Raw genomic sequence first — 25578 nt, 5'->3', positions numbered from 1 at the left:
TGTGGATTTTTCTATGAATTTTCTATTTTTCTATATTTTTCTAGTTCAGTCAATTTGGCTCTATTTTCTAAATGTTGTGTTATAGGTACATATAAATTCAGAATTTTTATTTCTTCTCAGTGAAAACTTTAACTTAGTGAAATGTTTCTCTTTATCTACAGTTATGAATTTTTTTCCTAATTCTATTTTGTCTAATAGTAATATTGCCACAACAGCTTTCTTTTGATAAATGGTTGCATCTGTTCACTTTATACCTTTTAGTATCCATTAATGTGTCTCTTGTAAACAGCATATGATTGTTGGGTTGTTTTGAAGTCTAGTCTGACAATATTAGTCTGATTATCATAAAATTAGTCTGTCTCATTTAGTTACTGATGTGTTAAATTGCATTTAATATAATTACTGACATTTTGGGCTTTAAAGTAATTGAACTATTGCTATGGTTTGAACGTGTGCCCCAAAGCTCATGTATTGGAAATTTCATCTTCAATGCAACAGTGTTGAGAGGTGGAATTTTTGTTTGTTTGTTTTGAGACGGAGTCTCGCTCTGTCACGCAGGCTGGAGTGCAGTGGCACAAACTCGGCTCACTGCAAGCTAAGAGGTGGAACCTTTTAAGAGGTGATTAGGTCATGAAGGCTCTACCCTCATAAATGGATGAATGTTATCACCAAGGGAGCAGGTTATTGTGAGAATGAGTTTGTTATAAAAGTAAGTTCTGTCCTCTCTTGCTCTCTCTCACCATGTGATGCTTTCCATCATGTTATAATGTAGCCAGACGACCCTCACCAGATGCAGCCCTTCAATCTTGGACTTCCCAGACTCCAGAACCATGAATGGATAAATTTCTGTTCTTTGTAAATTACCCAGTCTCAGGTATTTTGTTACAGCAGCACCAATGGGACTATGACAACTATGTACTTTATTCTTGTCCCATTTGTTTTATGTTCTATTGTCTCTCTTTTCTTGCCCTCTTTTAAATTTGGGGGTATTCCATTAGATTTTTTCTCCTCTGTTATCAATAAAACTGTACCCCAAAAAATTAACTGATAGCTTAGAAACCCCCAAAACATGCTGTCAACTTCTGGCAGTTTTTGTAAATGTAAAATGGGTACATTATAAAGAACTTAAAGATGTTACTTGCTTAGAACAGGAAGAAACTTTAAAATATTGGTGAATAAATCATTTTCCAATAGTTCCTGCTCTTGCTTTTGTTGTTTGTTTTGTTTTGTGTTTTGTTGTTTGTTTGGTCTGTCCCTTCAAGTCAGGCCACCATATCTACAGTTGGTCTTTGGTAAAAATCTTAATAACAGAGTCAAAAGACTGAAGTCATCTCAGCAAACTGAGTTGTCTACACCCAGAACAATTACTCTCTTTCTCTTTCTCTGCCCCCACCCACCACTTCCAATCACCTCTTTCTCTCTTTTTCTCTCTCTTTCAAACAGGAAAAAGACTTTCCTGGCTTGCATTTAAGTTCTAAACACAAGTTCATATGTATAGAAGTTGAAGAAGTTGTAAAGGGCACTTCAAAGCATTCTTACTTGAAGAACTCGACTTTGCTTAAACGCTGTAAGTTGTTTTCTAATCAGAGACCTAACTCACACATCCTAAGAATGAAGGAACGCAGAGGCGGGGCGAAGCCTGCCAGGCAGCAGAGGCCAGACTTGGGTTAGGGAGCCAGGGTCCTGGACAGACCCAGAGCACGTAACCTTTCCCACCTCTGAGCCACGGTGACCAAAATCCAAGCTCCGTCCTAGCAGTAACCAGTGAGCAAGGACACACCCCCTGCGAGATGCTAGCTCGTTGAAAGCCTTTACCCAATCTTTGTCATCCGCGCTCCAAGCCAAGAGGGGCCAGGAGGCGGGGAGGGCAACCCCACCGGGAATCAGGGAAGCGGGAGGGCCGGGCCGGGGCCACCGCCCACCTCGGCCTCCCGAAAGAGGTGGCGGCCAGAGGCCCGGGGCCTCAGCGGAAGCTCCCCGCGGCAACCCCAGGGGCCCGCAAGGCTGGAAGGGCGCTCGGCCCAGCCACAGCCCATTGGCACTGCACGCGGGGGGGTCCCGACCTCGGGCTCCGCAGGACCCGCGGGCTCCCTTTCCGTGTAGCCCCTGCTTCTCCCGAGGGCCGACCTGAGCCGGCTTCGCTGGTGTCCACATTCCCGCGCCGGGCCGCGCAAAGAAGCACCGGCATCCCGGGGGCCTGGTGCGCTTCCCGCCATCCCCGCCCGGACAGGAGCTAGAGGCCCAGGTGCAGCCGAACGGGAGCCCGGGGTCCCTGGAGCCCGTGACCGGGCTGCGGCTCCCCTCCGCCCCTGCCGGACCCGACCCCAGGAAGGGGTGCAGAGAGACCACACGAGCGGGTCGCGCACGACGTACCTGGGAGAATGCCGAGCAGCCCCCTGGCTGCGCTTTCTCGCTGCCTCCGAGCCGACCTGCCCGGGACTAGGAAGTGAGCGAAAGGGAAAGTCCGGGCGGCCGGGCGCCCCCTCCTTCTGTGGTGCGGGAACCGCCCCTTCCACGGGGCACGCGCGCCGCCGCGCAGCAGGAGGGAACGCTGTACCTGGCGCCGCGCTCCAGGCAAGTGGCCCAGAGCGAGCCCCCGCGGCCCTGCTTCCCGGCAGGCTCCCGCCCTTGACCGTGAGCTAGGCTACGACAGGCCAGAGGCGGGTCCTGCCCCGACAGCTGCCCGGTGCAAGGCTGGGTCGAAGAAGAGAGCTGGGGGCTTGGCGGAGGTTCCAGGTCAGGGAAAAGCGAATCGAGACGCTAGAGGCGGCCTGCGTGGGATTGGCAACCAGAGGGAAGGCTAAGTGCCCAACCAGTATTTTCTTGAAGCTTCGGCATCCAGGACCTCACATCACCTGAAACACACCGTCTTCAAACTACTCCTGATGCTTCATCCATGGAAGCCCGAACTCAGGCTCATGAATCATGCTTCTCCTTTCCCCGCTTTTCCACACTCTATTCACCTGCCAGTACATCTCCAGGGTCCGCTTCCACCCAAAAGTCTATGCTCTCCTGCATTAAAATAGGTTCACCCTCCAGACTAACACAGAACGATTTTGCCTAAGGGAACAGATAAGGACAGCCCCGGATTTTTTTCCCCAATCCTGTGACAGTCCCTACTGGTGCACCATCTCTAGCACCTACATTCCATCCCACTTCTCACCATGAAAAGATTTGGGCTTCCCACTTCTATCTACAGTTTGAAGCTAAGCCCTTCCCTTGCCCCTATTCCATCCCTACTTCCCAAAGTAATACCAAAAACAGTCATTGATCAATGTTCTTCATTGCCACAGAACCTAGCTGTCTCCACGGTTAGGAATATGTATAAGGGAAGAAAACAAGCTTTTAAAATTCAACTGCCTTAATAATCTACCTTTTATGTTCATAATTACATTTGATTTTCACAAAGTGAGATATGAAGAGAGCAAGCATCCTTGTTCCTCCCTTACACAAGAAAATGTCATGTGAATTGTATTATATATGACAGAACTGAGATTTGAAACCAGAATTTTACCTTAAATCCAGGGCTGTTTCTCCCATCCTGTTCCACATCCCTAATCATCTCTGATGGTTGGAACATCAGGGAAACTTAATCAATACACATAAATATGAAATTGAGAGGTTTTTGTATACAGGTCACTATCTTACTATTTTTCTTTATCCTGACCATCAGGTTGTCCAGCTGGTGAAAATGCTTTCTTATTAATTCCAAATCTCCAGCTCTCTACCTTATGATTTCTGACACAAGAAAACTTTCTTCAAATTATATCTCCTGAAACTAAAAACTTGTTTTTTCTCTATTTCACTTCCCTAGTTGAACTGCCTAAGGTGGATTTTGATGCTATTGCTCTATAATCCTAAAGTCAATTGGAATATTCTGGCAAAGTCAGATAGAAATCATTTATTTAGCCACAAATTATTATCAGTGTCCTCTGCATATATTGAAGGTAGTTGTACACTGTCCACAAAGCTATTAGCACATCCAACTCAGACGCAGTCCTTATACTTGTTCAGTTCTTGATACTTTTTTTTTTTTCTGAGATGGAGTCTCGTTTTGTCACCCAGGCTGGAGTGCAGTGGTGTGATCTTGGCTCACTGCAGTCTCCACCTCCCAGATTCAAGCAATTCTCTGCCTCAGCCCCCCAAGTAGGTGGGATTACAGGCACATGCCACCACGCCTGGCTAATTTTTGTATTTTTAGTACAGACGGGTTTTACCATGTTGACCAGGCTGGTCTCGAACTCCTGGCACCAAGTGATCCACCAGCCTAGGCTTCCCAAAGTGCTGAGATTACAGGTGTGAGCCACAGCACCCGGCCTAGTTCTTGACATTTTTGAAGCAACTTCACATCTATAACTTCATCTGAATCTTACCATAACACATGGAATAAATAATTCTGATATTACTATTTCTTTGGTTAAAGTGATTAGAGAACTTGCCCGGAGTCGGATGGCTCACAGTTAACATGTGGCAAATCCCGGGTTAGACTCCAAGTCTCCTTCTGTATCTAGATATAAGACCACCTATAACTCTCTACCAAAAAAAAAAAAAATGTTGATTAAAGTTAGAAAATCAACACGGCATATGAAATGCACTAATATTTGGGGAAAGGGTAACTTTCATTGTATATATTCATAGTTTTGAGCATCTACCTGAAATCCTAAGCTGTTATCTGAAAGTTATCCAAAAAACAAGGCCAACGTGGTGGTACATACCTGTAATCCCGGCACTTTGGGAGACCAAGGCAGGATGATCACTTGAGTCCAGGAGTTTGAGACCAGCCTGGGCAAAATAGGGAGACCCCCACCTCTACAAAAATTCAAAAATTAGCCTGGCATGGTGGTTTGTGGCTGTAACCCCAGCTACTCAGGAGGCTGAAGTGGGAGGATCATTTGAGTCCAGGGGGTTGAGGCTGGGAGATAAGAGTGAGACTCTGTTCCGATAAAACAAAACAAAACACACAGTCTATGTCTTTTTCACGTAAAGTATTTTGTAATTGTCAGATGAAATAATAAGAAACTCACCCACCAAAAACCAATTAATGAAAATATGCCATAAATCCTGCATTATTTTGCAGATCTTTATACATGAACATACATTCTTCAACATTTTTTTACTCTGAACAGATGTCAATATGTCTGTAATTTTTTAAGACATTTCAAAAATACTATCTATGCAAAATAATAGTAGTAAAGTTCTAGGTTAACATAGAACCAAATTCTGAAAACTGAGAATATTTCATGTTGTATATATTTCCCTTTTAAAAACTAGGAGTTTTCTTTCTTTTTTTTTTTTTTTTTTTTTTTTTGTGGGCTCCTGCGGCCCCGGGGACTGAGGCAAGCACCTTGCAGCTGAGCCATAGAAATCAGATCAAAAAGTGTGCTGGAATGAGTAGATGGACAGAATGAATTATGGGGGAAAAGGGAACTGCATTCTTCAAAGGTCCCAGCCAGAAGCGGGGCTGGGGGCAGGGGAAGGGAGCAGGAGGCACAATGACTCCCAAGCTCATTTTTCTTTTGTTTTAATATGTTTTATTTTTTATTATTATTATACTTTAAGTTTTAGGGTACATGTGCACAACGTGCAGGTTTGTTACATATGTATACATGTGCCATGTTGGTGTGCTGCACCCATTAACTCGTCATTTACATTAGGTATTTCTCCTAATGCTATCCCTCCCCCCTCCCCACCCCATGTCAGGCCCTGGTGTGTGATGTTCCCCACCCTGTGTCCAAGTGGGAATTGAACAATTCCCACCTATGAGTGAGAACATGCGGTGTTTGGTTTTCCGTCCTTGTGATAGTTTGCTCATAATGACGGTTTCCAGCGTCATCCATGTCCCTACAAAGGACACGAACTCATCCTTTTTTTTTTTTTTTTTTTTTTGAGACGGAGTCTTGCTCTGTCACCCAGGCTGGAGTGCAGTGGCGCGATCTCAGCTCACTGCAAGCTCCGCCTCCCGGGTTCCCGCCATTCTCCTGCCTCGGCCTCTCTGAGTAGCTGGGACTACAGGCGCCCGCCACCACGCCCAGCTAATTTTTGTTTTGTATTTTTAGTAGAGACGGGGTTTCACCGTGGTCTCGATCTCCTGACCTCGTGCTCTGCCTGCCTCGGCCTCCCAAAGTGCTGGGATTACAGGCATGAACCACCGCGCCTGGCGAACTCATCCTTTTTTATGGCTGCATAGTATTCCATGGTGTATATATGCCACATTTTCTTAATCCAGTCTATCATTGATGGACATTTGGGTTGGTTCCAAGTCTTTGCTATTGTGAATAGTGCTGCAGTAAACATACGTGTGCATGTGTCTTTATAGTAGCATGATTTATAATCCTTTGGGTATATACCCAGTAATGGGATGGCTGGGTCAAATGGTATTTCTAGTTCTAGATCCTTGAGGAATCACCACACTGTCTTCCACAATGGTTGAACTAAAAACTAGGAGTTTTCTTTAACTAAAACCCTTCCTGCTGAGCTTCATTAGTGGCCATTCCAGGCAGGTCTAGGTGTTAATTATCTTCTGCGGCTTAATGGAAGTGCTGGGGAATGATCCTAGCCATAGACTGAAGGCCTGTGTTCCCCTGAAATTCATCTGTTGAAATCCTAACCCCCAATGTGAGGCACTGGAGTTGGGCCCTTTGATGAGTGATTAGGTCATGAGGGCAGAAGCTTCATGAATGGGATTAGTTCCCTTACAAAAGAAACTTCGGAGAGCTCCCTCACCCCTTCCACCATGTAAGAACACAGTGAGAAGACAGCTATCTTTGAGCCTGGAAGAGTTCCTCACCAGATACCAAATCTGCCAACACCTTGATCTTGGACTTCCCAGCCTCTAGATCTGTGAGAAATGAATTTCTGTTATCTATAAACTACCCAGTCTATTGGCATTTTTGCTATAGCAGCCCAGATTGACTAAGGCAAATGGCTTCTCAATGGGCTCCAGAAGAATGAGAATAGCAGCATCATTGTTCTCATCAAAAAGACGGAAATGGGAGAAGTCCAGTTCATTCTTGCACCACTCACTCTTCACAAAGTTTTCAGAAAGCACAAAGACAGTTTTGTGGCTCTTTTCAATGGAGTCAATGATATTGTCAATGATCCACTTGCCAGGAATGAAGTCCCGCTTATGAAGACACAGCCTGAAGGGGGGATTGAAGTTCTCCAGCTCCTGGACCATAAGGTTCTCCACCCAGTAGGCATCCTGCTCACTGTAAGAAACAAATGCATCATAGCAGATGTCCCTGCTGGGAGCTTTCCTGGGCTTCCTTTTGGCCTGGAGCCAGGCCCACATCATTTTCATGTACCACAGGCCATGGAAACGGTGGCACAGGACCCCCCTGGGCAGGATCAGCAGGAACAGGGCACAGCACATGCCAGACACCAGTGCCACCCTGTGGCACTCCGACACCAAGAGGCACTCCGACACCAAGAGGCAGACGTCCTGAACCTGTTGGCCGCACACGTGAGATGGAGAGTCACACAGGTAGTTTGCTGGCTAACCGATAAGAACTTTGGCCAGTGCTTGCTGCTCCTGAGTGAAGGAGAGGAATTTGCAGGAGCAAATGAAGTTATTGCCACCAGCTTCCAAGGTCTTCAGGGTGTGAAAAGAGTCAAGTTGCCCTTTAGAGAAAGTTTTCTTTTCCTGCTTCTTCTCAAAGAGGAAGAAAGCATCTGGTAGGGTCTTCAACACATATCTGAAAATGTAAAGTTCTTTAAGTTGCAGCTAAATAAAAGTTTACAAGGCTCACATCTAGTAAGCCTCATGTCTGGGAAACAATTGGTTAAATTGTGAATTTTTGTGTTGGATAAGTTCAAGTATTCTTCCCTTTCTGACCACTGATAAGTGATATGTAAAGAACCGAGTATATGCTGACCAAGATCAAGGTTAGTCAGTTTTTCTAGAGTAAGCAGCATTTTCCAGAACTTGTAGATTATTTAGCATGAAACTCAAGGTGTATAGGGAGCTTCAGGCTTCCTTATGGACTGAATACTTCAATTATTCTTCAACCATCAATTTTTCACTGAGATCTAAGTATCCTGATGATTTTGCATGTTGCAACAGAGGATGTGCTATTAAGCAGATCTTGACACTTTCAACCTGAAGATCTTTAGTCAATACAAAACTAGAAGCATGTCTTTAAAATTTTGTCATCATTGAAAATTCCTGCAGCTGAGCTCTGTTGTTATTATAGTTTCTATTGGACCTGGTCTGTTCATGGGATCTCAGCCATCTCATCTTCTATTTTCCTGAACTACACAGGCTTCCAGCTTTACCTCCAACAAGTGATTTGCAAATGCTCTCGTTTGATTTCTTCAGCTTATCTTAATATTAGTTTTTTCACAATGAGCCTGACTGTAAGGTCCTTTTTTCTTCCTTTTATCTCATATGAAGAACAGTGTTTCCCACTTCCAAATACTTTTAGAAACTTGAAAGATCAACCAAAACCTCTCAGAGTAAAGTTACTGCTTCATACGTCAGCTCAAGTGACTGATCTACATTTATTTCAGGCTTTTTAGTTCATATCTCTGGGGATTGGAAACATAAACTTTAAGTTAGTTCAGAACAAAAAGTTGGTAAAATATCCTGTTGTTTTTAATTTAGAGAACTTATATATATTTCATGAATTTAAATTTTGGAAAATGGAAAAAGAGAGAAAGAAACTTTTCCTCAAGCCTCTGATGGACTATCCCAGAAGTAAAGGGCCAGACTGTGAGGATGATAGACAAGGTTAGTTGTTAAGGGATAGATCCAAATGCACAAGGCTCCCAAAGACAAGGCAAGTAGTTTTCACCTGTTGTAAGAATTCTATCAGGCTATAGAAAAGGTGCTTCCAGATTCACACACATCTGCTAAGTATGACTGGATGTAAATCCCATGGGGTCAGGGATTTTGTTTTCTTTTATGCACTGAACTATTCTCATCCCCAATAACATGGCTGGCACTCAATGAATACTTGTTGAGTGGTGGATTGCCTTGCCTTTTCAGAATATGGGCTAGACCTGGAGGATAGGAGTATAAACATCTGAAGTGGCCATTGCAGAGACAAGACTTCAGGGGGAAGAAGCCTAGACCAGGCCCCTTGTCTTGACTGACATCTTGCCTCCACCACGCAAGAGCTGACTTCATTTAAAGATGGGAATAAAGAAATATAGTGCACTATTTTCACCCATGTAGTCAAGCAAAACCATGAGTGACTGGTATCATTTTAATATATATAAGGGTTATATGGCCTTTCAGACCACTTCAGAGAAGAATATGAAAAGAAGGCAGAATTTTATCAAGTTCTAACTTATTTGGAGCACCTTGAAAAATGTACTAAAATATCTTAGCCTGGCTCACGCCTGTAATCCCAACACTTTGGGAAGCCAAGGCAGGTGGATCACCTGAGGTCAGGAGTTTGAAACCAGCCTGGCCAACATGGTAAAACCCCATCTCTACTAAAAATACAAAATTAGCCAGATGTGGCAGTGCCCGCCTGTATTCCCAGCTACTTGGGAGGCTGAGACAGGAGAATTGCTTGAACCTAAGAGGCAGAGGCTGCAGTGAGCTGAGATTGTGCCACTGCACTCCAGTCTGGGCAAGACAGAGCGAGACTCCATCTCTCTCAATCTCTCTCTCTCTCTCTAGATATATATCTATATATCTATATATATATCTTAGCCAAATAACTGCTGAATCCAACTTTGTGGTATGCCAGTCTGTGTAGGGGTTGCCAACTCCATGTAGATGGAAAAACAATGAGTCATGATATGATTCAAAGTCAGGAATATAAGCTGTGTAACCACTGTTTTCTTTTCATTCAGTTCCTATTATTAAGTAGAATTAGAGCTCAGTGTGTACTGGTCAGAGTCACAGACAAGAGTACTGTCAGCTTCTCAGCCAATATTGCTGGCCAAGTACCTAAGAAGGAATTCCCCAAATTACATACAATGATGTAATCGTTTCCTATGGGTGTGTAAGAATCTTTCAAAGCCTGCAAGGTTTCTGTCCTATTGGGCAATTAGATGGACAGTCTTACTTACTCCAAAAAGTTTCTAGGTGCAACCTCTGGAAGATGTATAATTAATATTTATATTAATATTTTGTGTTAAAGAATTGGTGGATACTTGATTTTTTAAGACTTGTCATGTTTAAAAGAATTTGGCCTATGAGAGTCGCTTATCATAGCGACTTAAAATGTATACTTTGGAGAATTTCAGTTCCAAAATGGTGGCATACTGGCTTCATTTCCCTGTCCACAGAAAACTCAAAACAAATAGACAGTGCAGATATTATCACCAGCAATATCCCAGAACTCAAATATGAGGATGAGTCAGTTCCTGGGGCCACAGACAAGTGAAAAAGCCTGGAATAGACTAAGAGAATCAGATTTCCACATCCACAATGCCCCTCCCCACAATCTGCCTGTCATGAAGCATGGGGAAAATTCCTCCCAACTCATAGTTTCTACCCTGGAAAAAGTGAGATAGAGGTAGACAAGCAGCTTCCCCATCACCTTCGGTTCCCTGGCAGGGGACCTGTACCTGCCTCAACCCACAGAAAGCATCACAAGTGCCTGAAGAGAGAAATATCCCTGCAAACAGCAAAAGTCAAGGTGAGAGGTGGGACTACCTTGCCCAGCCCTGGAAACTCTGCTCTGTAATTAAGCCAAAGGAGATGCCAAATCAGAGTGACTGTTTAGCAGCACCAGCTTTAGGAAGTACCTTCCACAGGTCCCTTGGGCATGAACCTCCAGCCAGCCTTCCCAAACTGGCAAGATATCCCCACTGGGACTTCTTCCATTTGGGACTCGCAGCACTCTGATTCTTTGCTAGAGCTGAGGCAAACCTGTGCTTAAGGCACCATCTAGCACCAAAAAGGAGGTGGCAACTTAGTGGCGGGGGAAATAAGAAATTAACAAGTAAATTACAAAGAATCTCTAGGCAAATATACCAAATAAAAACCAAAACAAGCCAGAAAAGACTGGAATAAATAACAAATCCTTCAATGCAAAGACATAGAGGTATATCCACAAGAAACAACAGCAAATAGGGAACCAAAACCTCCCTAACTGGACAAAGCAAGATACGCATGACAGGCCCTAAGAAGATGGCAATACATGAGCTCTCTGACAATTCAAAATAGCAATTTTAAGGAAACTCAGTGGCCTTCAGGATAACACAGAAAAGCAATTCAGAAATTTCCCAGAAATTTAACAAAGAGATTGAAATAATAATTTTAAAAATCAAATAAATCTTGGAACTGAGAAAACATTTGCTGAAATGAAAAATTTATTAGAGGGTCTCAGGAGCAGAATAGATCAAGCAAAGGAAGGAATCAGTTGGCTTGAAGATAGGCTATTCAGTATCACACAGTCAAAAGAGAAAAAAGATTGAACAGGAAGAAAGATTACCTAAAATACATGGAAATGACCAAATCTAAAATTTATTGTTGTTGTTGCTATTGTTGTTCAAGAGGTAGTTAAGCAAGAGCAAGGGATGGAAAGCTTATTCAAATAAATAGTAACAGAAAGCTTTCCAAAAATTGAGAAAGATATAAATATCCATGTAGAGGAAGGTCAGAGAATACCAAACAGATTCATCCCAAATAAGACTACATCAAGGCATAAAATAATCAAACTCCCAAATGTCAAGGATAAAGAGAGGATCCTAAAAGAGAAAAGAAACAAGTAACATACAAAGAAACTCCAATTCATCTGGCAATAGACTTATCAACGAAAACCATACAGGCCAGGAGGGTGTGCGACAACATTTTCAATGTTCTGAAAAAACCCTGCCACCCAAGAATACTATATTTGGAAAAGCTATTCTTCAAATATGAAAGAGAAATTACTCTTCCCAGACAAACAAAAGCTAAGAGAATTCACAACCACCAGACCTGTCTTACAAGAAATGCTAAAGGGAGTTCTTCAATTTGAAAGAAAAAAACCACTAACATGCAAAAAGAAAACATTTGAAGGTATAAAACCCACTAGTACAAAGATAACCCTAGAATACTCCAGTGCTGTGATTATGGTATGCAATCCACTCAAAACTCTAGTAGGAAACCTATAAGGCAACTATATGAAAAACAATAATAGCTATAGCAACTTATTAAGAGACAGACAGTATAAAAATATGTAAACTGAGAAAAGAAAAGTCAAAATGTGGAGTCAAAGTGTAGAGGGTTTTTTGTTAAGTTTGTTCTTTGTTTCTATTCTTTTTTCTGATCTAAGATAAATTGTCATCTCTTTAAAATAACTTGTTATCTCTATAAGACATTTTTTTTGTAAGCCTCATGGTGACCACAATGCAAAAACCTATAATAGATACACCAAAAATAAAAAGCAACAAATTAAAACATACTACCAAAACAATCACTTAACCACAAAGGAAGACAGTAAGAAAGGAGTTTAAAAAGGAGAACACAAGCAACAAAATAGCAGTAGTAAGCCCTTATCAATAATAACACTAAATGTAAATGGATTTAATTCTTTAATTAAAAGACATAAAATGGCTGAACGGATAATGAAACAAGATCCAGCTATAAGAAACCCACCTCATCTATAAAAACCCACAGAAATTGAAAGTGAAGTGATGAAAAATGATATTCCATGCAAGTAAAAACAAACAAAAAAACAGAAGTAGCTATACTTATGTCAGATAAAATAAAGTAAAAAACTATAAAAAGAGCCAAAGAAGGTCACTATATAATAATAAAGGGGTCCATTTGCAAGAGGCTATAACAATTATAAATATCTATGCACCCAACAGCAGAGCACCAAAGTATATAAGGCAAACACTAATAGAGCTCAAGGGAGACATAGACTGCAATACAGTAATAGTAAGGGACTTCAATGGACAAGTCATGCAGACAGCAGATCAACAAGGAAACATCAGAATTAAACCACACACTAGACCAAATAGACCTAACTGACATTTGCAGAGCATTTCACCCAACTGCTGCAGAATGCACATTCTTTTGAATGAGCACATGGAACATTCTCCAGAGTCTACCATATTTTAGCCCGCAAAACAAGTCTCAACAAACTCAAAAAAGAAGAAATCATATCAAATATTTTGACCATAATGGAATAAAGCTAGAAGTCGATAACAAGAGAAATCTTGGAAACTACACATACACATAAAAATGAAACAACATGCTCCTGAATGACCAATGGGTCAATGAAGAAATTAAGAAGAAAAAATTAAAATTTCTTGAAACAAATAAAAATGGAAATATAACATACCCAAATCTATAAGATACAGCAAAAGCAATACTAAGAAGGAGGTTTATATCAATAAATGTCTACATCAAGAAAGTAAAAATACGTCAAATAAACTTACCTAATGATGCACTTCAAGGAACTAGAAAAGCAAGAATCAACTGTATTAGGGTTCTCTAGAGGGACAAAAGTAATGGAATATATATATAACATATATATAAACTTCCCTTTATATATATATATATAAACTTCCCTTTATAGATATATATAAACTTCCCTTTATATATGTATACATGTATAAACTTCCCTTTATATATGTATATATATATAAACTTCCCTTTATATATATATATTCCCTTTATGTATATATAGTCCCTTTATATATATATTTCCTTTATATATATATGTAGTCCCTTTATATATATATATTCCCTTTATATATATATATAGTCCCTTTATATATATATATATTCCCTTTATATATATATATATATTTATATATATATAAAGGGAAGTTTAGTAAGTTTTAACTCATATGATCACAAGGTCCCACAATAGGCTGTCTGCAGGCTGAGGAGCAAGGAGAGCCAGTCTGAGTTCCAAAACTGAAGAACTTGGAGTCTAATGTTAGAGGGCAGGAAACATCCAGCACAGGAGAAAGATGTAGGCTGGGAGGCTAGGCCAGTCTCTCTTTTTCATATTTTTCTGCCTGCTTATATTCTAGCCCACTGGCAGCTGATTAGATTGTGCCCACCCAGACTAAGGATGGGTCTGCCCTTCCCAGTCCACTGACTCAAATGTTCATCTCTTTTGACAACACCCTCACAACACACCCAGGATCAATATTTTGCATCCTTCAATCCAATCAAGTTGACACGCAGTATTAACCATCACACCAACCAAAAAAAAATTTTTTTTTTTTTGAGACAGAGTCTCGCTCTGTCACCCAGGCTGAAGTGCAGTGGCACGATCTTGTCTCACTGCAAGCTCCGCCTCCCAGGTTCACACCATTCTCCTGCCTCAGCCTCCCTAGTAGCTGGGACTACAGGTGCCCACCACCACGCCCAGCTAATTTTTTGTATTTTTAGTAGAGACGAGGTTTCATCTTGTTAGCCAGGATGGTCTCGATCTCTTGACCTTGTGATCCACCCACCTCGGCCTCCCAAACTGCTGGGATTACAGGTGTGAGCCACTGCGCCCAGCCTACACCAACCAAAAATTAATAGAAGGAAAGAAATAATAAAGATCATAGCAGAAATAAATGATATTGAGACTAAAAAAACCATACAGAAGACCAACAAAACAAAAAGTTGGCTTTTTGAAAAAGATAAAATCAACAAACCTTTAGCTAGACTAAGAAAAAAGAGAGAAGAAATAAATAAATAAAATTAGAAATGAAAAGGGAGGCATTACAACTGATATCACAGAATACAAAGAATCATTAAAGACTAGTATGAACAATTATACACCAATAAATTGAAAAACCTAGAAGAAATGGACAAATTCCTAGACACATGCAACCTACCAAGACTGAATTGTGAATACATAGAATACCTCAATAAACCAATAACAAGTAATGAGATCAAAGTCATAATAAAAAGTTTCTCTCAAAGAAAACACCAGGACCTGATGGCTTCACTGCTAAATTCTACCAAATATTTAAAGAACTAATACCAATTCTAGTCAAACTCCTCAAAAACAATTGACAAGGAGGGAATTCTTCTAGACTCATTCTACAAAACCAGCATTGCCCTGAGGCCCAAACCAGGCAAAGACACAACAACAACAAAAAGAGAACTACAGGCCAATATCACTGATGAACGCAGACACAAAAATCCTCAACAAAATACTAGCAAACTGAATCCAACAGCACATTAAAAAGATCATTCACTATGATCAAGTGGGATTTGTCCAAGGGATGCAAGAATGGTTCAACATAAGCAAATCAATATATGTGATTTGTCACATTAACAGAACCAAGAACAAAAACCATATGATCTTTTTAACAGATGCTGAAAAAGCATTTGATAAAATTCAACATTATTTTATGATAAAAAAAACCCCCAATGAACTAGGTGTAGAAGGAATATACCTCACCGTATATGACAAACCACAGCCAATATTGTACTTAATGGGGAAAAATGGAAAGTCTTCTCTCTAAGACCTGGAACAAGACATGGATACCCACTTTGACCGCTTTTATTCAACATAATACTGGAAGTACTGGTGAGAGCAATTAGACAAGAGAAAGAAATCAAGGGCACCCAAGTTGGAAAGGAAGAAATCAAATCAGGCTTGTACACAGATGACACGATCTTATATTTAGGAAAACCTAAATACTTCACACACACACACACACACACACAAAAAGCTATTAGAACTAATGAACAAATTCAGTAAAATTGCAGGATACAAAATAAAAAAATCAGTAGTGCTGGGCAAAGTAGCTGACTTCGTAATCCCAGCACTTTGGGAGGCAGAGGCAGGCAAATGGCTTGAGCTCAGGAGTTCAAAACCAGCCTGGGCAACATGGTGAAACCCTGTCTATACCAAAAAAATACAAAAATTACCTGGCGATGGTGGCGTGCACCTGCAGCTACTTGGGAGGCTGAAGTGAGAGGATCACGATCCCCAGATGTGGAGGTTGCAGTGAGCTGAGATTGCACCACTGCCCTCCATTCCAGGCAACAGAGCCAGGCCCCGTATAAAAAAAAAATCAGTAGCATTTATATATACTAACAGTGAACAATCTGAAAAAGAAATCAAGAAAGCAATTTCATTTATCCATACAAGGAAAATTATAACACACTGGAAAAAGAAGTTGAAGAAAACACACATCAAAAAATAGAAAGATATTTCATGCTCATGGATTGAAGGAATTAATATTGTTAAAATGACAATACTACCCAAAGCAATTTATAGATTCAGTGCAATCCTTATGAAAAGACTAATGACATTCTTCACAAAAATAGAAGAACAATCCTAAAATTTATATGGAACCACAAAAGACTCTGAATAGCCAAAGCAGTCCTGAGCAAAAAGAATGAAGCCAGAGGCATCACTCTATCTGGCTTCAAAATATACTACAAAGCCATTGTAACAAAAGCAGCATGATACTGGCATAAAAAAAGACACATAGACCAATGGAACAGCATGGAGAACCCAGCTATAAATCCACACATTTACAGCCAACTAATTTTTTACAAAGGTACCAGAGCATACAATGGGGACAGTGCAGTCTCTTCAATAAATGGTGCTGAGACAACTGGATATCTACATGCAGAAGAATGAAACTAAACTCCCATCTCTTACCATATACAACAATCAAATAAAAATGGACTAAAGACTTATGTCTAAGACCTGAAGCTATGAAAGTTCTAGAATAAACCTTTAGGGACTGCTCTAGAACATTGGTCTGGGCAAAGAATTTTTACATAAGATCTCAAAAGTACAGGCAACCAAGGCAAAAATAAACAAACAGAATTTTATCAAGCTAAAAAGCTTACACACAGCAAGGAAAACAACCAAGTAAAGAGACAACTCACAGAATGATAGAAAATATTTGCAAACTATCCATTTAACAAGGGATTAATAACCAGAATATATAAGGAGCTCAAACAACTGCATAGCAAAAAAAAAAAAAAAAAAAAAAAAATCTGATTAAAATATGGGAAAAAAGATACGAGTTGACATTTCCTAAAAGAAAATATACAAATGGCCAACAGGTATAGGAAAAAATGTTCAATATCACGAATCATCAGAGAAATGCAAATCAAAACCACAATGAGATACCATCTCACACAGTTAGAATGGCTTTTATCAAAAAGACAGAATATCACAGCTGGTAAGGATGTGGAGAAAAGGGAACCATTGTACACTACTGGTAGGAATGTAAATTAATAAAGCCACTATGGAAAACAGTATGGAGGTTCCTTTAAAAACTAAAAATAGCCAGGCACGGTGGCTCACACGCGTAATCACAACACTTTGGGAGGCTAAGGCGGGTGGATCACCTGAGGTCAGGAGTTCCCGATCAGCCTGGCCAACATGATGAAACCCCATCTCTACTGAAAATACAAAAATTAGCCAGCCATGGTGGCAGGTACCTGTAATCCCAGCTACTCAGGAGGCTGAGGCAGGAGAATCGCTTGAACCTGGGAGATGGAGGTTGCAGTGAGCAAAGGTGCCACTGCACTCCAGCCTGGGTTACAGAGCCAGATTCTGTCTTAGAAAAAAAAAAAAAAATTAGCTAAAAACAGGCCCGGCGTGGTGGCTTAGACCTGTAATCCTAGCACTTTGGGAGGCCCCTCTGGGATCACTTGAGGCCAAGAGTTTGAGACCAGCCTGGGCAACATGGTGTAAGAAAACCAGTTCCTGTGAGGCTCTAGTCTCATGCCACTGGACCACATTGTCCTCATGCCCTTCAACTTCTGTCACCATCTGCTGACCTCCTAGTTACTCCTCTTACTTTTTGAAGACTTTGGGACCTGCTCAGTCTTCTTCTTCTCAAGATCTTCCAGGAGACCCAATGCCTTCGGTGTTCCCTCAGATGACCTACCCAACACCCTGGCTGCTCAGTTCCTTTACCTCCTCCTCTGCAGGGATCTTCTCCTCTATGCCACTTCAGCCACGCCCTGGACTTTGTCATTACCTACAGTTACCAAGCCTTCAAAACGACTCATTCAAACCTCCTGCATCTTGATCAGAGTCCACTGATCCCTCCTCTTTCCAATCCATTTGTTACCTCTATTCTTCTCAAACACTTGGTTCAAGTTGGAGCTCACAGCAGAAGAATCAGCAGATCCCTGGGTTTCCCATTCTCATAGCATACTATGGGGAGTCATACTTGGCCCCCCAAATTGCTAATTGCAAAACAGAGAGATCTGACCCCTTTTTATAGGGGAAAAAAACCATCCTGAGTGTGGCCACCAGATGGTCTGAACACGAATGCCAGCTGCCCAGGTGTGCTGGAATGAACTACTTCAGGGAAGTTCAGATAGTGCACAGCCCTTCTTACTGGCTTTTGGAAGAGCTCCCAGACTTCAGAATCTCCATATCACCCTTGCCAAAACCAGAAACTCTTTCCGGTGGTGTTGGTGAACACAAGGTTACAGGAGAGGGCTTTACCTCATTCTCAATTTTCCTAAGTCTTCCCTGTTCTTCTATATGAACAATTGATGTTTTCTTAATATACCTAATGTAAAATACTGTACAAGATGCTTCAAGCCTTCCTATCCCCAAATCAGATTGCTTCTTCTAAAGCTCTACTAAACAGAAATTCTGGAGCCACCACTGTCTCTTTTCCTTATGTCCCATGTGACAAAACCCCAAACCTAAAAGAACCCATGACCTGCCTTCTTAGAGGAGACCAGGTACTTTATTGCATTTCTTGAGCCAGCTGTCTTGCAATTCCTGCAACACAATCTCAAGCTTACTCCACTCTTGTCCAGCCACCAGCAGCTTCTGCCTCCTCACATCCTTTCCAGGAATGACTTTATCTCTTATTTCACAGAGAAAATTAAAGCCATCTAGAGAAATTCTAACTTCCCACACCTGAACTTATACCCAAACACCCCCTCCACCCTCCTGCCACAGTAGAACAGGGGACCTCCAAGGATGCTGGGTACCCACTTATCCTATGTAGATGTTATCTAGATGCTCTGCTTATTATCCCTCTCTTTTCTTTTGTGCTCTACTATTCCATCTTATCCAGACCACTCCTACCAATATTCACACATGCTCAAGTTTTCCCTATTTATTTTTAAAATGAACAACAGCAAAAAATATTTTTGGTCTCCTTCAAACTTCTTTCTCTCCCTCTCCACTTCACAGCCCAACACCTTTAAAGAGTATTCTGTACCTACTGTCTCTATCTCCTCTCCTTTTACCCAGTCTTCCCTCTATTCCAGTCTGGCTTCCACCCCATCACTCCATTCAAACAGCACTTGCAAAGGTTACCAGGGACCACTGCATTGCTCACTCCCCCAGACATTTTTTGGTCCTCATGTTGCTTAACCTCTCAGAACAGATGTGATTGACCACTCCTTTCTTTTTCTTTTCTTTTTCTTTTTTTTTTTTTTTTTTTTTGAGACAAAGTCTTGCTGTGTCGCCTAGGCTGGAGTGTAGTGGCACAATCTCGGCTCATCGGCTCATTGCAACCTCCACCTCCCAGGTTCAAGCGATTCTCCTACCTCAGCTCCCAAGTAGCTGGGATTACAAGCATGCACCACCACACCTGGCTAATTTTTTGTATTTTCAGTAGAGATGGGGTTTCACCATGTTGGTCAGGCTGGTCTGGAACTCCTGACCTCAGGTGATTCACCCACCTTGGCCTCCCAAAGTGCTGAGATTACAGGCATGAGCCACCGCACCCAGCTGGCCACTCCTTTCTTAAACGTTCTCTCCTTTTGCTTGTATGACCACATACTTAGTCTTTCCTTTAAACCCTCTTTTTCAAGGTTATCCTTCCCTGCCCCATTTCCTAAGTCTAGGTCCGAGGCCACTTCTCACTGGCTGCTTTCTTCTTAATGAATTTCATTTATGCTGTCCATAACCCAATAACTTTCCAATTTAAATCTCTTGCCCAAGTATCTCACCTGAGCTCCAGACCTAGATAGGCAACTGCCTACTTGAGACATTTGTCTCAGAGCATGCACATTCAATATGTCCCAATCTGAGCTCACAATATTTTTTGCCAGGTGTATTAGTCCATTTTCACACTGCTGATAAAGACATACCTGAGACTGGAAAAGAAAAGAGATGTAATTGGACTTATAATTCCACATGGCTGGGGAGGCCTCAGAATCATGGCAGGAGGCAAAAGGCACTTCTTACCTGGTGGCAGCAAGAGAAAATGAGGAAGATGCAAAAGCAGAAACCCCTGATAAAACCATCAGATCTCATGAGACTTATTCACTACCATGAGAACAGTATGGGAGAAACTGCCCCCATGATTTAAATTATCTCCCACCAGGTCCCTCCCACAACATGTGGGAATTATGAGAGTACAATTCAAGATGAGATTTCAGTGGGACACAGAGCCAAACCATATCATTCTGCCCCTGGCCCCTCCAAATCTCATGTCCTCACATTTCAAAACTAATAGTTCCCCCAAAGTCTTAACTCATTTCAGCATTAACTCAAAAGTCCACAGTCCAAAGTCTTATCTGAAACAAGGCAGGTCCCTTTCACCTATGAGCCTGTAAAATCAGAAGCAAGTTAGTTACTTCCTATATACAATGGGGATATAGGCATTGGGTAAATACAGCCTTTCCAAATGGGAGAAATTGGCCAAAAGAAAAGGGCTACTGGCCCCTTGCAAGTCTGAAATCCAGCAAGGCAGTCAAATCTTAAAGCTCCAAAATGATCTCCTTTGACCCCACGTCTCACATCTAGGTCACACTGATGCAAGAGGTGGGTTCCCATGGCCTCAGGCAGCTCTGCCCCTGTGGTTTTGCACGGTATGGCTCTCCTCCTGGCTGCTTTCATGGGCTGGTGTTGAGTGTCTGTGGCTTTTCCAGTTGCATGATGCAAGCTGTCAGCAGATCTACCATTCTACGATCTGGAAGACAATGGCCCTCTTCTCACAGCTCCACTAGGCGGTGCCCAGTAGAGACTCTGCGTGAGGGCTCCAACCCCAGATTTCCCTTCCGCACTGCACTAGCAGACGTTCTCCATCTGGGCCCTGCCCCTGCAGCAAACTTTTGCCTGGACATTCAGGCGTTTCCATACATCTTCTGAAATGTAGGTGGAGATTCCTCAAACCTCAATTCTTGACTTTGGTGCACCCACAGAATCAACACCACGTGGAAGCTGCCAAAGCTTGGAGCTTCCACCCTCTGAAGCAACAGCCCAAGCTGTACCTTGGCTCCTTTTAGTCATGGCTGGAGTGTCTGGGACACAGGGCACCAAATCCTTAGACTGCACACAGCATGGGGACCCTGGGCCTGGCCAGCGAAACCATTTTCTTTTAGGCCTCTGGACCTGTGATGGGAGGGGCTGCTGTGAAGACCTCTGAAGACATTTTCCCTATTGTCTTGGGGATTAACATTCAGCTCCTCATTACTTATGCAAATTTCTGCAGTGGCTTGTATTTCTCCTCAGATAACAGGTTTTTCTTTTCTGTCATATTGTCAGGCTGCAAATTTTCTGCTCTGCTTCCCTTATAAAACAGAATGCCTTTAGCAGCACCCAAGTCACCTCTTAAATGCTTTGCTGCTTAGAAATTTCTTCTGCCAGATACCCTAAATCATCTCTGTCAAGTTCAAAGTTCCACAAATCTCTAAGGCAGGGACAAAATGCCACCAGTCTCTTTGCTAAAACATAACAAGAGTCACCTTTGCTCCAGTTCCCAACAAGTTCCTCATCTCCATCTGAGACTACCTCAGCCTAGACTTTATTGTACATATTGCTATCATGCTTTTGGTCAAAGCCATTCAACAAGTCTCTAGGAAGTTCCAAACTTTACCACATTTTCCTGTCTTCTTCTGAGCCCTCCAAACTGTTCCAATCTCTGCCTGTTACCCAGTTCCAAAGTTGCTTCCACATTTTGGGGTGTCTTTTCAGCAGCACCCCACTCTACTGGTACCAATTTACTATATTAGTCTATTTTCACGCCGCTGATAAAGACATACCCAAGACTGGAAAAAAAAAAAGAGGTTTAATTGGACTTACAGTTCCACATGGCTGGGGAGGCCTCAGAATCATGGTGGGAGGCAAAAAGCACTTCTTACATGGTGGCGGCAAGAGAAAATGAAGAAGATGCAAAAGCAGAAACCCCTTATAAAACCATCAGATCTCATGAGACTTATTCACTACCATGAGAACAGTATGGGAGAAACTGCCCCCATGATTCAAATTATCTCCCACCAGGTACCTCCCACAACATATGGGAATTATGGAAGTACAATTCAAGATGAGATTTGGGTGAGGACACAGAGCCAAACCATATCACCAAGGCTGATCTTTTTCTGCTGTTCTGTATTTCAACATGAAGATCCACCATCCATCCAGATGCATCTGCTGCAGCTCTTAGTCCTGCTGATTTTACCTTGAAATCATCCAACTCTTTTTATTCCCACTGCCGTCATCCTAGTTCAAGCTACCTTCTCCTCTCTTTCCTGGAGTACAAAAACAACTTCCTAAATGTTCTCCTCTACTGTGCCTTCTCTGTAGCACCTTCTCCATACTGCACTTAGAGTAGCACCATCTAGTTCAAATACAATGGGAGCCACATATGCAATTTTAAATTTTTTTTTTGAGATGGAGTCTCACTCTGTCACCCAGGCTGGAGTGCAGTGGCATGATTTTGGCTCACTGCAACCTCCAAGTCCTGAGTTCAAGCAATTCTCCTGTCTCAGCCTCCAGAGTAGCTGAGATTACAGGTGCCCACCAACACACCTGGCTAATTTTTGTATTTTTAGTACAGACAGGGTTTCACCATGTTGGCCAGGCTGGTCTCAAACTCCTGACCTCAAGTGATTCACCTGCCTTGGCCTTCCAAAGTGCTGGGATTATAGGTGTGAGCCACCGTGCCCACCCCCAATTTTTAATTTTTAATAGCTATATTTTAAAAGGTTAACAAGAAACAGATAATTGGTTTTTTGGGGAGTGGGAGAAATGGGTTTTGTTTGTTTGTTTTTGAGACAGGGTCTTGCTCTGCCATCCAGACTGGAGTACAATGGCACGATCATGGCTCACTGCAGTCTTGACCTTCCGGGCTCGAGTGATCCTCCTGCCTTAACCTCCCAAGTAGCTGGGACCATGGGTGTGTCCCACCACACCCACCTAGCTTTTTTGTTTTATTGGAGACAGTGTCTCCCTATGTTTCCCAGTCTGGTCTCGAACTCCTGGGCTCAAGCAATCCTACCACCTCAGCCTCCCAAAGTGCTAGGATTAGAGGCATGAGCCATCACGCCTGGCCTAGTAATTGTTTTTAAAAATAATTTTAAAATTGATTTTAATTACATTTAATCTGAAATACTTTTTCAAGATATACTTAATATTTTTAAATTAATGAGATATTTTACATTTTTTATACTGTCTTTGAAATCCAGTGTATATTTTACATCTCTACTAAAACTAGCAATATTTCAAGTGTTCAGCAGCCATGTGTAGCTATTAGCTACCATTATTGGACCATAAAGAATTAGAATGATCTTTTCACAATGCAAATCTGATCACCTCACCTCGCCCCATGTTTAAGCTTTTCTGTGGCATCTAGTCGTTCTTAGGACTAGGATCCAAATGCTTCACATATTCTACAAGGCCCATGAGAGCCACACTAGTCCTTCAGCTTCTCAGACATGCAGAGCTTCCACCACTACCAATTCTTTGAATATACTGTTCCCTCTGTTGTGAATGCTACTTTCTACCACATTCCCTCCATCATCACCAGTACCTCCACTATCATCACCACCACCACCTCATCATTGCCATCGACTCCACCATCATCACCACCTCCATCACCATCATCAACTCCACCGTCACCACCACCTTCATCATCACCATCAACTCCACCTTTGCCACCACCTTATCATCACTATCAACTTTACCATCACCATATCATTGCCATCAACTCTACCATCACCACTACCTCATCATTTCCATCAACCCTACCATCACCACTACCTCCATCACCATCATCAACTCTACCGTCACCACCACCTCCATCACCACCATCAACTCCACCATCACTACCAACTCATCACCATCAACTCCACCATCACCACCACCTCCATCACCACCACCTCCATCATCACCATCAACCCCACCATCACCACCACCAACTCCACCATCACCACCACCTCCATCATCACCAACAACGCCACCATCACCACCACCTCTATCATCACCATCAGCTCCACCATCACCACCACCTCCATCACCACCATCAACACCACCATCACCACCACCTCCATCATCACCATCACACCATCAACTCCACCATCCACCTCCATCATCACCACCGCCTCCATCACCACCATCAACTCCACCATCACTACCACCTCCATCATCACCATCAATTCCACCATCACCACCACCTCCACTAGGACCAGCACCACCTATTATAGACCACGCTCATTCTCTTCGGCTCCCACCCAACTTCACTTCCCTCACTTTTCAGCCTAGAGATGTGATCTTTTCCTTCAAAGCATGTGGCTCAGCTTGTAGCTTTCTTCCTGCTTGTGTGATTAATGCCTGTCTCTCTCACTAGGCCATAACCAAGAATTCTGTTTGGTTTAGCTTACCATTGCCTCCTCAGTGCTTATTCTAGTACCTCATATATAGCAGTTGTTCAGTAAATACCTTTGAATAAATAAATGAGTAAATAAAAGTAATTTGGAAATACAAAACTATAAAAATGGGACATAGAATAGAGGGTGAAGGAAGGAGAAGTCAGTAAACACTGTAGAGTTTGGCAGGTAGAATCCAAAGTAAGGTTGGGGAGTGGAAGTCAGTTACTTCTGTTGAGACCCTATCTTGAGCTAAGATCTCTTCTGGTTGTTTTAAGTGTGTTTGTTTAATCCTATAAGAAGTCTATGAGGCAGGTATTATCAGAATTTTAGTCAAGGAGGCTCAGAAGAGTTCACAAACTTGCCAAGTAACATAGTTAGGATTGGAACCTCCACCTGATTTCAAAGCCCACGTGCCATGCATTTCACTAGATCTCCATAAACCAACTTCTCATGCTTCATAATATTTTTATTCCATGAGAGCATAACCAAACACTCAAAAAATACAAAAGGCTGAATTTTTTTGTTGTTGTTTTTAAGACAGAGTCTCACTGTGTCACTCAGGCTGGAGTGCAGTAGCATGATCTCAACTCATTGCAACCTTTGCATCCTGGGTTTAAGCGATTCTCCTGAAAAGGATGAATTCTTAATTTTTATTTATTTTTTTGTTGTTTGTTTGTTTTGTATGTGTGTGTGCATGTTCTCATTTTGTCACATGGTTTCTTCATACAAATATTGCCCAAATGCATTGCACAATTCAGGTACGATTGCCTCATATGAGAATTTTAAGAAACAACAAATCTTGCCTGAAACAATGCCATATACTATTTTAAGTAGAAGAAGGAAGTCAAATGATGATTGAGTAATGGCTCAAGTACCAGACACCATTCAAATAACAGTTGATTTTCTTTCCTGTTTAAATGAGGTTATGCATATAATGTGCTTAACAGAATGCTTGACACAAAGAAAGAATTCAATCATTGTTAGCTAGTATCATCATCATCATCATCATCATCATCATCCCTGACCTGTAACATAGCAAGAACTCTTCATTGCAATTTTTCTTTTATTTATTGCATAATACTAAAATATAGTATCTTTAAAATATGCTATACTGGCTCTAAAGCAACAGTCTCCAA

At 41.9% G+C, this 25578-nt stretch overlaps 1 pseudogene; it reads right to left on the bottom strand.

Annotated features, from left to right (window-relative positions):
• Positions 1 to 1883: 1883 nt before the first annotated feature.
• LOC116481252 (toll-like receptor 2) lies at positions 1884 to 23897 on the bottom strand (annotated as a pseudogene).
• Positions 23898 to 25578: the final 1681 nt, after the last annotated feature.

The sequence above is a fragment of the Hylobates moloch genome, unplaced genomic scaffold (assembly GCF_009828535.3).
Source record: "Hylobates moloch isolate HMO894 unplaced genomic scaffold, HMol_V3 SCAFFOLD_3, whole genome shotgun sequence".
NCBI classification, from domain to species: domain Eukaryota; kingdom Metazoa; phylum Chordata; class Mammalia; order Primates; family Hylobatidae; genus Hylobates; species Hylobates moloch.
The sequence above is the reverse complement of the archived record's forward strand: the minus strand, read 5'-3'. Positions and strand labels throughout refer to the sequence as shown.